Below are 13,395 nucleotides of genomic sequence, written 5' to 3'. Positions count from 1 at the left end.
GAAAGTTCTGTTTGAAAAGAAACAAACATTTACTGTCATTGTTATGCAAATAAACTTACATTAAAGCTAACCAGAAAGCACACTCGTTCTGTCTTTAAACTGATAAAAGAAACCCCAATAATATGGGCATACCTCCCAACTTTGTCGGCTCGCAAAGAGGGACACACGCGCGGCGAAGTCGCACGCGCTCCCAAAAAGGGCGTGGCCTAAGTAAAAAGGGGCATGGCTTCGCGGGAGGACCCGCGATCGCGAGTCACGCCCCCGTTTTCGGCACTGAGGGGGCATGCCCAGCGCTCTGTGAGCCGCTGGCATGCCACCTCTCCCTCTGACTTCAGTGAATAGACGCTGTGCGCACAGCGACTATTCACCGCTGCTCTGCTAAGCAGGGCAGCGACAGACAGAGCCTCCCAACTGTGCTCCCCACCGCGGGACACTGCGGCCCGCAGGTGGGACAGCGGGACAGTCCCCAAAAAACGGCACTGTCCCGCGAAAATCGGGACAGTTGGGAGTTATGATATGGGGCATGCAAAAATTGAGATAAAACTCAGTTTTGCTCCTCTCCACGGAAATCTTTAGTAAAAGGCGAAAGATTTGTTCGTTCTGAAGAGAAACCAGAGCATGACCAAGATTCCACCTGTCGCCTGAGTGCCATGCCAGCAGTCCTCATTCAGCTCAAAGTGAGCACCCAATTTGAAAGAAAGAAAGCAGATTTCTCACCAGGCTTCCCCTTGCTATAAACATGGTTTGTACTCTTTTCCATGTGCTCCCAGATCTTTCAAGCAATTAGTATGGTCAAGAAAGTTCTGCTTGAAAAGAAACAGACATTTATTGTCATTGTTATGCAAATAAACTTACATTAAAGCTAACAAGAAAGCACACTCGTTCTGTCTTTAAACTGATAAAAGAAACCCCAATAATATGGGGCATGCAAAAATTGAGATAAAACTCAGTTTTGCTCCTCTCCACGGATAATCTTTAATAAAAGGCGAAAGATTTGTTCATTCTGAAGAGAAACCAGAGCATGACCAAGATTCCACCTGTCGCCTGAGTGCTGTGCCAGCAGTCCTCATTCAGATCAAAGTGAGCGCCCAATTTGAAAGAAAGCAGATTTCTCACCTGGCTTCTCCTTGCTATAAGCATGGTTTGTACTGTATTCCATGTGCTCCCAGATCTTTAAAGCAAGTAGCATGGTCAAGAAAGTTCTGTTTGAACATAAATAAACATTTACTGTCATTTCTATGCAAATGAGCTTACATTAAAGCACACTCATTCTATCTTTAAACCGGTAAAAGAAACCCCAAAAAGATGGGGCATGCAAAAATTGAGATAAAACTCGGTTTTGCTCCTCTCCACGGAAATCTTTAGTAAGAGGCGAAAGATTTGTTCGTTCTGAAGAGAAACCAGAGCATGACCAAGATTTTTATCTGAAAATATGTGTTCTCCCTGCAGTTGTTGTCCCCAGATGAGAGTTCCCTTGTGCTGCCTCAGCTGAATCTCCTTTACTTGACAGAGATGTGCCTGAGCAGCGGCCCTCCCCAGCCCTATCCCAAATCATACTTATTTTGCATAGGCGATACCATGGTCATGAAGATTGTTCTCCCAGGGTGAGGTTCATTCATTGCATTCTGGGTATGCTGACCCCTGTGATTTCCCCAAATGTGGGAAACTCGACTGCATTATTTGTGGTAGTGGGGGACTGTGTTTGTGCTTTCCTCTAGTCAGCTCTGGTAAAAGTCAGATTTATTTGTCTCAGATCTTCCTCTAGCCTTGTTCTTCTTTCGAGAGTTCCCTTGTGCTGCCTAAGTTGGATCTCTTTCACTTGACAGGGGGGTGCCCGAGTAGCGACCCTCCCCAGCTCTAGCCCAACTCCTACTTACCTGCCAGGTGAGATACTATGATCATGAAGGTGCTTCTCCCAGGGCAAGGCTCACCCATTGCACTCTGGGTGTGGTGCCCCTGCGATTTCCCCAAATGTGGGAAGCTTGACTGCATAATTTGTGTTTCCCCTGGTCGGCTCTCGTATAATTCAGATCTCTTTGTCTCAGGTCTCTCTCCAGCCTAGTTTGCTGTCTGTTTCCACTTCTTTTTTCATGAGCCCCTCCCTTTTATACCCTTGTGCACTATCCTGACTTCTCCTCTTGTCTGCTTATTTTGTGCCTTCCAATGCACAATGCAAACTACAGGTAGTGCTGCAGGGCCCACACCCTTTTACTTGCCGTACAGAGCAGCTCTGGAGCTGTTACAGTGCCCAGCTGCTGCAAGAAATCAGCTTGAATGCTTCAGGGGCTGGGGCATAGCCAACATGAGCCCCACACCGAAGGAGGGTGGAGGTGTTTAATGCGAACTAGGGGTCATCCAAGCGCCGCAAAAGGCCGCTATGCCCTGCACGCCCCTTTTCTCTTTTCATATGCAGACGAGGGTTGAAGCCAACTTTGACCCACTGCTTGGATGACATCACCGTATGCAAATCCATCTGCTGCAGGCCTTCCCCCAGGAATGCTTGCACTAGTTGTTGCATTTGGTTTGTTGTTTGGGGGTGCTTCATTATTAGGCAGCCTTCTGCCCTCCCATGTTCATCTGAAAATATGTGTTCTCCCTGCAGTTGTTGTCCCCAGATGAGAGTTCCCTTGTGCTGCCTCAGTTGAATCTCCTTTACTTGAGAGAGATGTGCCTGAGCAGCGGCCCTCCCCAGCCCTATCCCAAATCATACTTATTTTGCATAGGAGATACCATGGTCATGAAGATTGTTCTCCCAGGGTGAGGTTCATTCATTGCATTCTGGGTATGCTGACCCCTGTGATTTCCCCAAATGTGGGAAACTCGACTGCATTATTTGTGGTAGTGGGGGACTGTGTTTGTGCTTTCCTCTGGTCAGCTCTGGTAAAAGTCAGATTTATTTGTCTCAGATCTTCCTCTAGCCTTGTTCTTCTTTCGAGAGTTCCCTTGTGCTGCCTCAGTTGAATCTCCTTCACTTGACAGGGGGGTACCCGAGCAGCGACCCTCCCCAGCTCTAGCCCAACTTCTACTTACCTGGCAGGTGAGATACTATGATCATGTAGGTGCTTCTCCCAGGGCAAGGCTCACCCATTGCACTCTGGGTGTGCTGCTCCTGCGATTTCCCCAAATGTGGGAAACTTGACTGCATAATTTGTGTTTCCCCTGGTCGGCTCTCGTATAATTCAGATCTCTTTGTCTCAGGTCTCTCTCCAGCCTAGTTTGCTGTCTGTTTCAACTTCTCTTTTCTTGAGCCGCTCCCTTCTATGCCCTTGCGCACTATCCTGACTTCTCCCGTCTGCTTACTTTGTGCCTTCCAATGCACAATGCAAACTACAGGTAGTGCTGCAGGGCCCACACCCTTTTACTTGCCGTTTAGAGCAGCTCTGGAGCTGTTACAGTGCCCAGCTGCTGCAAGAAATCACCTTGAATGCTTCAGGGGCTGGGGCATAGCCAACATGAGCCCCACACCGAAGGAGGGTGGAGGTGTTTAATGCGAACTAGGGGTCATCCAAGCGCCGCAAAAGGCCGCCATGCCCTGCACGCCCCTTTTCTCTTTTCATATGCAGACGAGGGTTGAAGCCAACTTTGACCCACTGCTTGGATGACATCACTATATGCAAATCCATCTGCTGCAGGCCTTCCCCCAGGAATGCTTGTACTAGTTGTTGCATTTGGTTTGTTGTTTGGGGGTGCTTCAGTATTAGGCAGCCTTCTGCCCTCCCATGTTTATCTGAAAATATGTGTTCTCCCTGCAGTTGTTGTCCCCAGATGAGAGTTCCCTTGTGCTGCCTCAGTTGAATCTCCTTTACTTGACAGAGATGTGCCTGAGCAGCGGCCCTCCCCAACCCTATCCCAAATCATACTTATTTTGCATAGGCGATACCATGGTCATGAAGATTGTTCTCCCAGGGTGAGGTTCATTCATTGCATTCTGGGTATGCTGACCCCTGTGATTTCCCCAAATGTGGGAAACTCGACTGCATTATTTGTGGTAGTGGGGGACTGTGTTTGTGCTTTCCTCTGGACAGCTCTGGTAAAAGTCAGATTTATTTGTCTCAGATCTTCCTCTAGCCTTGTTCTTCTTTCGAGAGTTCCCTTGTGCTGCCTAAGTTGGATCTCTTTCACTTGACAGGGGGGTGCCCGAGTAGCGACCCTCCCCAGCTCTAGCCCAACTCCTACTTACCTGCCAGGTGAGATACTATGATCATGAAGGTGCTTCTCCCAGGGCAAGGCTCACCCATTGCACTCTGGGTGTGGTGCCCCTGCGATTTCCCCAAATGTGGGAAGCTTGACTGCATAATTTGTGTTTCCCCTGGTCGGCTCTCGTATATTTCAGATCTCTTTGTCTCAGGTCTCTCTCCAGCCTAGTTTGCTGTCTGTTTCCACTTCTTTTTTCATGAGCCCCTCCCTTTTATACCCTTGTGCACTATCCTGACTTCTCCTCTTGTCTGCTTATTTTGTGCCTTCCAATGCACAATGCAAACTACAGGTAGTGCTGCAGGGCCCACACCCTTTTACTTGCCGTACAGAGCAGCTCTGGAGCTGTTACAGTGCCCAGCTGCTGCAAGAAATCAGCTTGAATGCTTCAGGGGCTGGGGCATAGCCAACATGAGCCCCACACCGAAGGAGGGTGGAGGTGTTTAATGCGAACTAGGGGTCATCCAAGCGCCGCAAAAGGCCGCTATGCCCTGCACGCCCCTTTTCTCTTTTCATATGCAGACGAGGGTTGAAGCCAACTTTGACCCACTGCTTGGATGACATCACCGTATGCAAATCCATCTGCTGCAGGCCTTCCCCCAGGAATGCTTGCACTAGTTGTTGCATTTGGTTTGTTGTTTGGGGGTGCTTCATTATTAGGCAGCCTTCTGCCCTCCCATGTTCATCTGAAAATATGTGTTCTCCCTGCAGTTGTTGTCCCCAGATGAGAGTTCCCTTGTGCTGCCTCAGTTGAATCTCCTTTACTTGAGAGAGATGTGCCTGAGCAGCGGCCCTCCCCAGCCCTATCCCAAATCATACTTATTTTGCATAGGAGATACCATGGTCATGAAGATTGTTCTCCCAGGGTGAGGTTCATTCATTGCATTCTGGGTATGCTGACCCCTGTGATTTCCCCAAATGTGGGAAACTCGACTGCATTATTTGTGGTAGTGGGGGACTGTGTTTGTGCTTTCCTCTGGTCAGCTCTGGTAAAAGTCAGATTTATTTGTCTCAGATCTTCCTCTAGCCTTGTTCTTCTTTCGAGAGTTCCCTTGTGCTGCCTCAGTTGAATCTCCTTCACTTGACAGGGGGGTACCCGAGCAGCGACCCTCCCCAGCTCTAGCCCAACTTCTACTTACCTGGCAGGTGAGATACTATGATCATGTAGGTGCTTCTCCCAGGGCAAGGCTCACCCATTGCACTCTGGGTGTGCTGCTCCTGCGATTTCCCCAAATGTGGGAAACTTGACTGCATAATTTGTGTTTCCCCTGGTCGGCTCTCGTATAATTCAGATCTCTTTGTCTCAGGTCTCTTTCCAGCCTAGTTTGCTGTCTGTTTCAACTTCTCTTTTCTTGAGCCGCTCCCTTCTATGCCCTTGCGCACTATCCTGACTTCTCCCGTCTGCTTACTTTGTGCCTTCCAATGCACAATGCAAACTACAGGTAGTGCTGCAGGGCCCACACCCTTTTACTTGCCGTTCAGAGCAGCTCTGGAGCTGTTACAGTGCCCAGCTGCTGCAAGAAATCACCTTGAATGCTTCAGGGGCTGGGGCATAGCCAACATGAGCCCCACACCGAAGGAGGGTGGAGGTGTTTAATGCGAACTAGGGGTCATCCAAGCGCCGCAAAAGGCCGCCATGCCCTGCACGCCCCTTTTCTCTTTTCATATGCAGACGAGGGTTGAAGCCAACTTTGACCCACTGCTTGGATGACATCACTATATGCAAATCCATCTGCTGCAGGCCTTCCCCCAGGAATGCTTGTACTAGTTGTTGCATTTGGTTTGTTGTTTGGGGGTGCTTCAGTATTAGGCAGCCTTCTGCCCTCCCATGTTTATCTGAAAATATGTGTTCTCCCTGCAGTTGTTGTCCCCAGATGAGAGTTCCCTTGTGCTGCCTCAGTTGAATCTCCTTTACTTGACAGAGATGTGCCTGAGCAGCGGCCCTCCCCAACCCTATCCCAAATCATACTTATTTTGCATAGGCGTATCGCCTATGCAAAATAAGTATGATTTGGGATAGGGTTGGGGAGGGCCGCTGCTCAGGCACATCTCTGTCAAGTAAAGGAGATTCAACTGAGGCAGCACAAGGGAACTCTCATCTGGGGACATGGTCATGAAGATTGTTCTCCCAGGGTGAGGTTCATTCATTGCATTCTGGGTATGCTGACCCCTGTGATTTCCCCAAATGTGGGAAACTCGACTGCATTATTTGTGGTAGTGGGGGACTGTGTTTGTGCTTTCCTCTGGACAGCTCTGGTAAAAGTCAGATTTCTTTGTCTCAGATCTTCCTCTAGCCTTGTTCTTCTTTCGAGAGTTCCCTTGTGCTGCCTCAGTTGGATCTCTTTAACTTGACAGGGGGGTGCCCGAGCAGCGACCCTCCCCAGCTCTAGCCCAACTCCTACTTACTTGCCAGGTGAGATACTATGATCATGAAGGATCTTCTCCCAGGGCAAGGCTCACCCATTGCACTCTGGGTGTGGTGCCCCTGCGATTTCCCCAAATGTGGGAAGCTTGACTGCATAATTTGTGTTTCCCCTGGTCGGCTCTCGTATAATTCAGATCTCTTTGTCTCAGGTCTCTCTCCAGCCTAGTTTGCTGTCTGTTTCCACTTCTTTTTTCATGAGCCCCTCCCTTTTATACCCTTGTGCACTATCCTGACTTCTCCTCCTGTCTGCTTACTTTGTGCCTTCCAATGCACAATGCAAACTACAGGTAGTGCTGTAGGGCCCACACCCTTTTACTTGCCGTACAGAGCAGCTCTGGAGCTGTTACAGTGCCCAGCTACTGCAAGAAATCAGCTTGAATGCTTCAGGGGCTGGGGCACAGCCAACATGAGCCCCACACCGAAGGAGGGTGGAGGTGTTTAATGTGAACTAGGGGTCATCCAAGCACCGCAAAAGGCCGCCATGCCCTGCACGCCCCTTTTCTCTTTTCATATGCAGACGAGGGTTGAAGCCAACTTTGACCCACTGCTTGGATGACATCACCGTATGCAAATCCATCTGCTGCAGGCCTTCCCCCAGGAATGCTTGCACTAGTTGTTGCATTTGGTTTGTTGTTTGGGGGTGCTTCAGTATTAGGCAGCCTTCTGCCCTCCCATGTTCATCTGAAAATATGTGTTCTCCCTGCAGTTGTTGTCCCCAGATGAGAGTTCCCTTGTGCTGCCTCAGTTGAATCTCCTTTACTTGACAGAGATGTGCCTGAGCAGCGGCCCTCCCCAGCCCTATCCCAAATCATACTTATTTTGCATGGTCATGAAGATTGACTTATTTTGCATGGTCATGAAGATTGTTCTCCCAGGGTGAGGTTCATTCATTGCATTCTGGGTATGCTGACCCCTGTGATTTCCCCAAATGTGGGAAACTCGACTGCATTATTTGTGGTAGTGGGGGACTGTGTTTGTGCTTTCCTCTGGTCAGCTCTGGTAAAAGTCAGATTTATTTGTCTCAGATCTTCCTCTAGCCTTGTTCTTCTTTCGAGAGTTTCCTTGTGCTGCCTCAGTTGGATCTCTTTCACTTGACAGGGGGGTGCCCGAGCAGCGACCCTCCCCAGCTCTAGCCCAACTCCTACTTACCTGCCAGGTGAGATACTATGATCATGAAGGTGCTTCTCCCAGGGCAAGGCTCACCCATTGCACTCTGATTTCCCCAAATGTGGGAAGCTTGACTGCATAATTTGTGTTTCCCCTGGTCGGCTCTCGTATAATTCAGATCTCTTTGTCTCAGGTCTCTCTCCAGCCTAGTTTGCTGTCTGTTTCCACTTCTTTTTTCATGAGCCCCTCCCTTTTATACCCTTGTGCACTATCCTGACTTCTCCTCCTGTCTGCTTACTTTGTGCCTTCCAATGCACAATGCAAACTACAGGTAGTGCTGCAGGGCCCACACCCTTTTACTTGCCGTACAGAGCAGCTCTGGAGCTGTTACAGTGCCCAGCTGCTGCAAGAAATCAGCTTGAATGCTTCAGGGGCTGGGGCATAGCCAACATGAGCCCCACACCGAAGGAGGGTGGAGGTGTTTAATGCGAACTAGGGGTCATCCAAGCGCCGCAAAAGGCCGCCATGCCCTGCACGCCCCTTTTCTCTTTTCATATGCAGACGAGGGTTGAAGCCAACTTTGACCCACTGCTTGGATGACATCACCGTATGCAAATCCATCTGCTGCAGGCCTTCCCCCAGGAATGCTTGCACTAGTTGATGCATTTGGTTTGTTGTTTGGGGGTGCTTCAGTATTAGGCAGCCTTCTGCCCTCCCATGTTCATCTGAAAATATGTGTTCTCCCTGCAGTTGTTGTCCCCAGATGAGAGTTCCCTTGTGCTGCCTCAGTTGAATCTCCTTTACTTGACAGAGATGTGCCTGAGCAGCGGCCCTCCCCAGCCCTATCCCAAATCATACTTATTTTGCATAGGAGATACCATGGTCATGAAGATTGTTCTCCCACGGTGAGGTTCATTCATTGCATTCTGGGTATGCTGACCCCTGTGATTTCCCCAAATGTGGGAAACTCGACTGCTTTATTTGTGGTAGTGGGGGACTGTGTTTGTGCTTTCCTCTGGTCAGCTCTGGTAAAAGTCAGATTTCTTTGTCTCAGATCTTCCTTTAGCCTTGTTCTTCTTTCGAGAGTTCCCTTGTGCTGCCTCAGTTGGATCTCCTTCACTTGACAGGGGGGTACCCGAGCAGCGACCCTCCCCAGCTCTAGCCCAACTTCTACTTACCTGGCAGGTGAGATACTATGATCATGTAGGTGCTTCTCCCAGGGCAAGGCTCACCCATTGCACTCTGGGTGTGCTGCTCCTGCGATTTCCCCAAATGTGGGAAACTTGACTGCATAATTTGTGTTTCCCCTGGTCGGCTCTCGTATAATTCAGATCTCTTTGTCTCAGGTCTCTCTCCAGCCTAGTTTGCTGTCTGTTTCAACTTCTCTTTTCTTGAGCCGCTCCCTTCTATGCCCTTGCGCACTATCCTGACTTCTCCCGTCTGCTTACTTTGTGCCTTCCAATGCACAATGCAAACTACAGGTAGTGCTGCAGGGCCCACACCCTTTTACTTGCCGTTCAGAGCTGCTCTGGAGCTGTTACAGTGCCCAGCTGCTGCAATAAATCAGCTTGAATGCTTCAGGGGATGGGGCATGGCCAACATGAGCCCCACACCAAAGGAGGGTGGGGTGTTTAATGCGAACTAGGGGTCATCCAAGCACCGCAAAAGGCCGCCATGCCCTGCACGCCCCTTTTCTCTTTTCATATGCAGATGAGGGTTGAAGCCAACTTTGACCCACTGCTTGGATGACATCACCGTATGCAAATCCGTCTTCTGCAGAACTTCCCCCAGGAATGCTTGCACTAGTTGTTGCATTTGGTTTGTTGTTTGGGGGTGCTTCAGTATTAGGCAGCCTTCTGCCCTCCCATGTTCATCTGAAAATATGTGTTCTCCCTGCAGTTGTTGTCCCCAGATGAGAGTTCCCTTGTGCTGCCTCAGTTGAATCTCCTTTACTTGACAGAGATGTGCATGAGCAGCGGCCCTCCCCAGCCCTATCCCAAATCATACTTATTTTGCATAGGAGATACCATGGTCATGAAGATTACTCTCCCAGGGTGAGGTTCATTCATTGCATTCTGGGTATGCTGACCCCTGTGATTTCCCCAAATGTGGGAAACGTGACTGCTTTATTTGTTGGCAGTGGGGGACTGTGTTTGTGTTTTCCTCTGATCTCTGGTAAAAGTCAGATTTCTTTGTTTCAGATCTTCCTCTAGCCTTGTTCTTCTTTCGAGAGTTTCCTTGTGCTGCCTCAGTTGGATCTCCTTCACTTGACAGGGGGGTGCCCGAGCAGCGACCCTCCCCAGCTCTAGCCCAACTCCTACTTACCTGCCAGGTGAGATACTATGATCATGAAGGTGCTTCTCCCAGGGCAAGGCTCACCCATTGCACTCTGGGTGTGCTGCCCCTGCGATTTCCCCAAATGTGGGAAACTTGACTGCATAATTTGTGTTTCCCCTGGTCAGGTCTCGTATAATTCAGATCTCTTTGTCTCAGGTCTCTCTCCTGCATAGTTTGCTGTCTGTTTCCACTTCTCTTTTCTTGAGCCGCTCCCTTCTATGCCCTTGCGCACTATCCTGACTTCTCCTCCTTTCTGCTTACTTTGTGCCTTCCAACGCACAATGCGAACTACAGGTAGTGCTGCAGGGCCCACACCCTTTTACTTGCCTTACAGAGCAGCTCTGGAGCTGTTACAGTGCCCAGCTGCTGCAAGAAATCAGCTTGAATGCTTCAGGGGCTGGGGCATAGCCAACATGAGCCCCACACCGAAGGAGGGTGGAGGTGTTTAATGCAAACTAGGGGTCAGCCAAGTGCTGCAAAAGGCCACCATGCCCTGCACGCCCCTTTTCTCTTTTCATATGCAGACGAGGGTTGAAGCCAACTTTGACCCACTGCTTGGATGACATCACCATATGCAAATCTATCTGCTGCAGGCCTTCCCCCAGGAATGCTTGCACTAGTTGTTGCATTTGGTTTGTTGTTTGGGGGTGCTTCAGTATTAGGCAGCCTTCTGCCCTCCCATGTTCATCTGAAAATATGTGTTCTCCCTGCAGTTGTTGTCCCCAGATGAGAGTTCCCTTGTGCTGCCTCAGTTGAATCTCCTTTACTTGACAGAGATGTGCCTGAGCAGCGGCCCTCCGCAGCCATATCCCAAATCATACTTATTTTGCATAGGAGATACCATTGTTATGAAGATTGTTCTCCCAGGGTGCGGTTCATTCATTGCACTCTGGGTATGCTGAACCCTGTGATTTCCCCAAATGTGGGAAACTCGACTGCATTATTTGTGGTAGTGGTGGACTGTGTTTGTGCTTTCCTCTGGTCAGCTCTGGTAAAAGTCAGATTTCTTTGTCTCAGATCTTCCTCTAGCCTTGTTCTTCTTTCGAGAGTTCCTTTGTGCTGCCTCAGTTGGATCTCCTTCACTTGACAGGGGGGTGCCCGAGCAGCGACCCTCCCCAGCTCTAGCCCAACTCCTACTTACCTGCCAGGTGAGATACTATGATCATGAAGGTGCTTCTCCAAGGGCAAGGCTCACCCATTGCACTCTGGGTGTGCTGCTCCTGCGATTTCCCCAAATGTGGGAAACTTGACTGCATAATTTGTGTTTCCCCTGGTCAGGTCTCGTATAATTCAGATATCTTTGTCTCAGGTCTCTCTCCAGCCTAGTTTGCTGTCTGTTTCCACTTCTCTTTTCTTGAGCCGCTCCCTTCTATGCCCTTGCGCACTATCCTGACTACTCCTTTCTGCTTACTTTGTGCCTTCCAACGCACAATGCGAACTACAGGTAGTGCTGCAGGGCCCACGCCCTTTTACTTGCCTTACAGAGCAGCTCTGGAGCTGTTACAGTGCCCAGCTGCTGCAAGAAATCAGCTTGAATGCTTCAGGGGCTGGGGCATAGCCAACATGAGCCCCACACCGAAGGAGGGTGGAGGTGTTTAATGCAAACTAGGGGTCAGCCAAGTGCCGCAAAAGGCCACCATGCCCTGCACGCCCCTTTTCTCTTTTCATATGCAGACGAGGGTTGAAGCCAACTTTGACCCACTGCTTGGATGACATCACCATATGCAAATCTATCTGCTGCAGGCCTTCCCCCAGGAATGCTTGCACTAGTTGATGCATTTGGTTTGTTGTTTGGGGGTGCTTCAGTATTAGGCAGCCTTCTGCTCTCCCATGTTCATCTGAAAATATGTGTTCTCCCTGCAGTTGTTGTCCCCAGATGAGAGTTCCCTTGTGCTGCCTCAGTTGAATCTCCTTTACTTGACAGAGATGTGCCTGAGCAGCGGCCCTCCCCAGCCCTATCCCAAATCATACTTATTTTGCATAGGAGATACCATGGTCATAAAGATTGTTCTCCCAGGGTGAGGTTCATTCATTGCATTCTGGGTATGCTGACCCCTGTGATTTCCCCAAATGTGGGAAACTCAACTGCATTATTTGTGGTAGTGGGGGACTGTGTTTGTGTTTTCCTCTGGTCAGCTCTGGTAAAAGTCAGATTTCTTTGTCTCAGATCTTCCTCTAGCCTTGTTCTTCTTTCGAGAGTTCCATTGTGCTGCCTCAGTTTGATCTCCTTCACTTGACAGGGGGGTACCCGAGCAGCGACCCTCCCCAGCTCTAGCCCAACTCCTACATACCTGCCAGGTGAGATACTATGATCATGAAGGTGCTTCTCCCAGGGCAAGGCTCACCCATTGCACTCTGGGTGTGCTGCTCCTGTGATTTCCCCAAATGTGGGAAACTTGACTGCATAATTTGTGTTTCCCCTGGTCGGCTCTCGTATAATTCAGATCTCTTTGTCTCAGGTCTCTCTCCAGCCTAGTTTGCTGTCTGTTTCCACTTCTCTTTTCTTGAGCCGCTGCCTTCTATGCCCTTGTGCACTCTCCTGACTTCACCTGTCTGCTTACTTTGTGCCTTCCAACGCACAATGCAAACTACAGGTAGTGCTGTAGGGCCAACACCCTTTTACTTGCCTTACAGAGCAGCTCTGGAGCTGTTACAGTGCCCAGCTGCTGCAAGAAATCAGCTTGAATGCTTCAGGGGCTGGGGCATAGCCAACATGAGCCCCACACCGACGGAGGGTGGAGGTGTTTAATGCTAACTAAGGGTCATCCAAGCGCCGCAAAAGGCCGCCATGCCCTGCATACCCCTTTTCTCTTTTCATATGCAGATGAGGGTTCCAGCCAACTTTGGCCCACTGCTTGGATGACATCACCGTATGCAAATCCGTCTTCTGCAGACCTTTTCCCAGGAATGCTTGTACTAGTTGTTGCATTTGGTTTGTTGTTTGGGGGTGCTTCAGTATTAGGCAGCCTTCTGCTCTCCCATGTTCATCTGAAAATATGTGTTCTCCCTGCAGTTGTTGTCCCCAGATGAGAGTTCCCTTGTGCTGCCTCAGTTGAATCTCCTTTACTTGACAGAGATGTGCCTGAGCAGCGGCCCTCCCCAGCCCTATCCCAAATCATACTTATTTTGCATAGGAGATACAATTGTCATGAAGATTGTTCTCCCAGGGTGAAGTTCATTCATTGCATTCTGGGTATGCTGACCCCTGTGATTTCCCCAAATGTGGGAAACTCGACTGCATTATTTGTGGTAGTGGGGGACTGTGTTTGTGCTTTCCTCTGGTCAGCTCTGGTAAAAGTCAGATTTCTTTGTCTCAGATCTTCCTCTAGCCT

At 49.6% G+C, this 13,395-nt stretch overlaps 21 non-coding genes and 2 pseudogenes across 21 annotated transcripts; 20 read left to right on the top strand and 3 right to left on the bottom strand.

Annotated features, from left to right (window-relative positions):
- Positions 1-507: 507 nt before the first annotated feature.
- LOC135012080 (U5 spliceosomal RNA) lies at positions 508-620 on the bottom strand. Its single transcript, XR_010211093.1, has one exon. It is a non-coding gene; the product is annotated as a U5 spliceosomal RNA (small nuclear RNA).
- A 286-nt stretch (positions 621-906) lies between these two features.
- Positions 907-1,023, bottom strand: LOC135012082 (U5 spliceosomal RNA). Its single transcript, XR_010211095.1, has one exon. It is a non-coding gene; the product is annotated as a U5 spliceosomal RNA (small nuclear RNA).
- A 270-nt stretch (positions 1,024-1,293) lies between these two features.
- Positions 1,294-1,409, bottom strand: LOC135012051 (U5 spliceosomal RNA). The gene has a single exon (XR_010211064.1). It is a non-coding gene; the product is annotated as a U5 spliceosomal RNA (small nuclear RNA).
- Positions 1,410-1,553: 144 nt separating this feature from the next.
- On the top strand, positions 1,554-1,717 carry LOC135011712 (U1 spliceosomal RNA). Its single transcript, XR_010210759.1, has one exon. It is a non-coding gene; the product is annotated as a U1 spliceosomal RNA (small nuclear RNA).
- Positions 1,718-1,869: 152 nt separating this feature from the next.
- Positions 1,870-2,032, top strand: LOC135011960 (U1 spliceosomal RNA). The gene has a single exon (XR_010210992.1). It is a non-coding gene; the product is annotated as a U1 spliceosomal RNA (small nuclear RNA).
- A 674-nt stretch (positions 2,033-2,706) lies between these two features.
- Positions 2,707-2,870, top strand: LOC135011853 (U1 spliceosomal RNA). The gene has a single exon (XR_010210893.1). It is a non-coding gene; the product is annotated as a U1 spliceosomal RNA (small nuclear RNA).
- Positions 2,871-3,022: 152 nt separating this feature from the next.
- On the top strand, positions 3,023-3,185 carry LOC135011823 (U1 spliceosomal RNA). Its single transcript, XR_010210865.1, has one exon. It is a non-coding gene; the product is annotated as a U1 spliceosomal RNA (small nuclear RNA).
- Positions 3,186-3,856: 671 nt separating this feature from the next.
- LOC135011718 (U1 spliceosomal RNA) lies at positions 3,857-4,020 on the top strand. Its single transcript, XR_010210765.1, has one exon. It is a non-coding gene; the product is annotated as a U1 spliceosomal RNA (small nuclear RNA).
- A 152-nt stretch (positions 4,021-4,172) lies between these two features.
- Positions 4,173-4,335, top strand: LOC135011959 (U1 spliceosomal RNA). Its single transcript, XR_010210991.1, has one exon. It is a non-coding gene; the product is annotated as a U1 spliceosomal RNA (small nuclear RNA).
- Positions 4,336-5,009: 674 nt separating this feature from the next.
- LOC135011842 (U1 spliceosomal RNA) lies at positions 5,010-5,173 on the top strand. The gene has a single exon (XR_010210883.1). It is a non-coding gene; the product is annotated as a U1 spliceosomal RNA (small nuclear RNA).
- Positions 5,174-5,325: 152 nt separating this feature from the next.
- Positions 5,326-5,488, top strand: LOC135011822 (U1 spliceosomal RNA). The gene has a single exon (XR_010210864.1). It is a non-coding gene; the product is annotated as a U1 spliceosomal RNA (small nuclear RNA).
- A 797-nt stretch (positions 5,489-6,285) lies between these two features.
- LOC135011968 (U1 spliceosomal RNA) lies at positions 6,286-6,440 on the top strand (annotated as a pseudogene).
- A 152-nt stretch (positions 6,441-6,592) lies between these two features.
- On the top strand, positions 6,593-6,755 carry LOC135012016 (U1 spliceosomal RNA). The gene has a single exon (XR_010211031.1). It is a non-coding gene; the product is annotated as a U1 spliceosomal RNA (small nuclear RNA).
- Positions 6,756-7,429: 674 nt separating this feature from the next.
- On the top strand, positions 7,430-7,608 carry LOC135011974 (U1 spliceosomal RNA; annotated as a pseudogene).
- Positions 7,609-8,580: 972 nt separating this feature from the next.
- On the top strand, positions 8,581-8,744 carry LOC135011752 (U1 spliceosomal RNA). The gene has a single exon (XR_010210797.1). It is a non-coding gene; the product is annotated as a U1 spliceosomal RNA (small nuclear RNA).
- A 152-nt stretch (positions 8,745-8,896) lies between these two features.
- LOC135011821 (U1 spliceosomal RNA) lies at positions 8,897-9,059 on the top strand. Its single transcript, XR_010210863.1, has one exon. It is a non-coding gene; the product is annotated as a U1 spliceosomal RNA (small nuclear RNA).
- Positions 9,060-9,729: 670 nt separating this feature from the next.
- On the top strand, positions 9,730-9,894 carry LOC135011946 (U1 spliceosomal RNA). Its single transcript, XR_010210978.1, has one exon. It is a non-coding gene; the product is annotated as a U1 spliceosomal RNA (small nuclear RNA).
- A 149-nt stretch (positions 9,895-10,043) lies between these two features.
- On the top strand, positions 10,044-10,206 carry LOC135011863 (U1 spliceosomal RNA). The gene has a single exon (XR_010210903.1). It is a non-coding gene; the product is annotated as a U1 spliceosomal RNA (small nuclear RNA).
- Positions 10,207-10,880: 674 nt separating this feature from the next.
- LOC135011780 (U1 spliceosomal RNA) lies at positions 10,881-11,044 on the top strand. Its single transcript, XR_010210825.1, has one exon. It is a non-coding gene; the product is annotated as a U1 spliceosomal RNA (small nuclear RNA).
- A 152-nt stretch (positions 11,045-11,196) lies between these two features.
- On the top strand, positions 11,197-11,359 carry LOC135011936 (U1 spliceosomal RNA). The gene has a single exon (XR_010210971.1). It is a non-coding gene; the product is annotated as a U1 spliceosomal RNA (small nuclear RNA).
- Positions 11,360-12,030: 671 nt separating this feature from the next.
- Positions 12,031-12,194, top strand: LOC135011695 (U1 spliceosomal RNA). The gene has a single exon (XR_010210743.1). It is a non-coding gene; the product is annotated as a U1 spliceosomal RNA (small nuclear RNA).
- A 152-nt stretch (positions 12,195-12,346) lies between these two features.
- Positions 12,347-12,509, top strand: LOC135011957 (U1 spliceosomal RNA). The gene has a single exon (XR_010210989.1). It is a non-coding gene; the product is annotated as a U1 spliceosomal RNA (small nuclear RNA).
- Positions 12,510-13,180: 671 nt separating this feature from the next.
- LOC135011784 (U1 spliceosomal RNA) lies at positions 13,181-13,344 on the top strand. Its single transcript, XR_010210829.1, has one exon. It is a non-coding gene; the product is annotated as a U1 spliceosomal RNA (small nuclear RNA).
- The last annotated feature ends 51 nt before the right edge of the window (positions 13,345-13,395 follow it).

Source organism: Pseudophryne corroboree, unplaced genomic scaffold (assembly GCF_028390025.1).
Source record: "Pseudophryne corroboree isolate aPseCor3 unplaced genomic scaffold, aPseCor3.hap2 scaffold_251, whole genome shotgun sequence".
Taxonomy (NCBI): domain Eukaryota; kingdom Metazoa; phylum Chordata; class Amphibia; order Anura; family Myobatrachidae; genus Pseudophryne; species Pseudophryne corroboree.
Note: the sequence above shows the minus strand (reverse complement) of the source record. Positions and strands in the feature narration are given on the sequence as shown.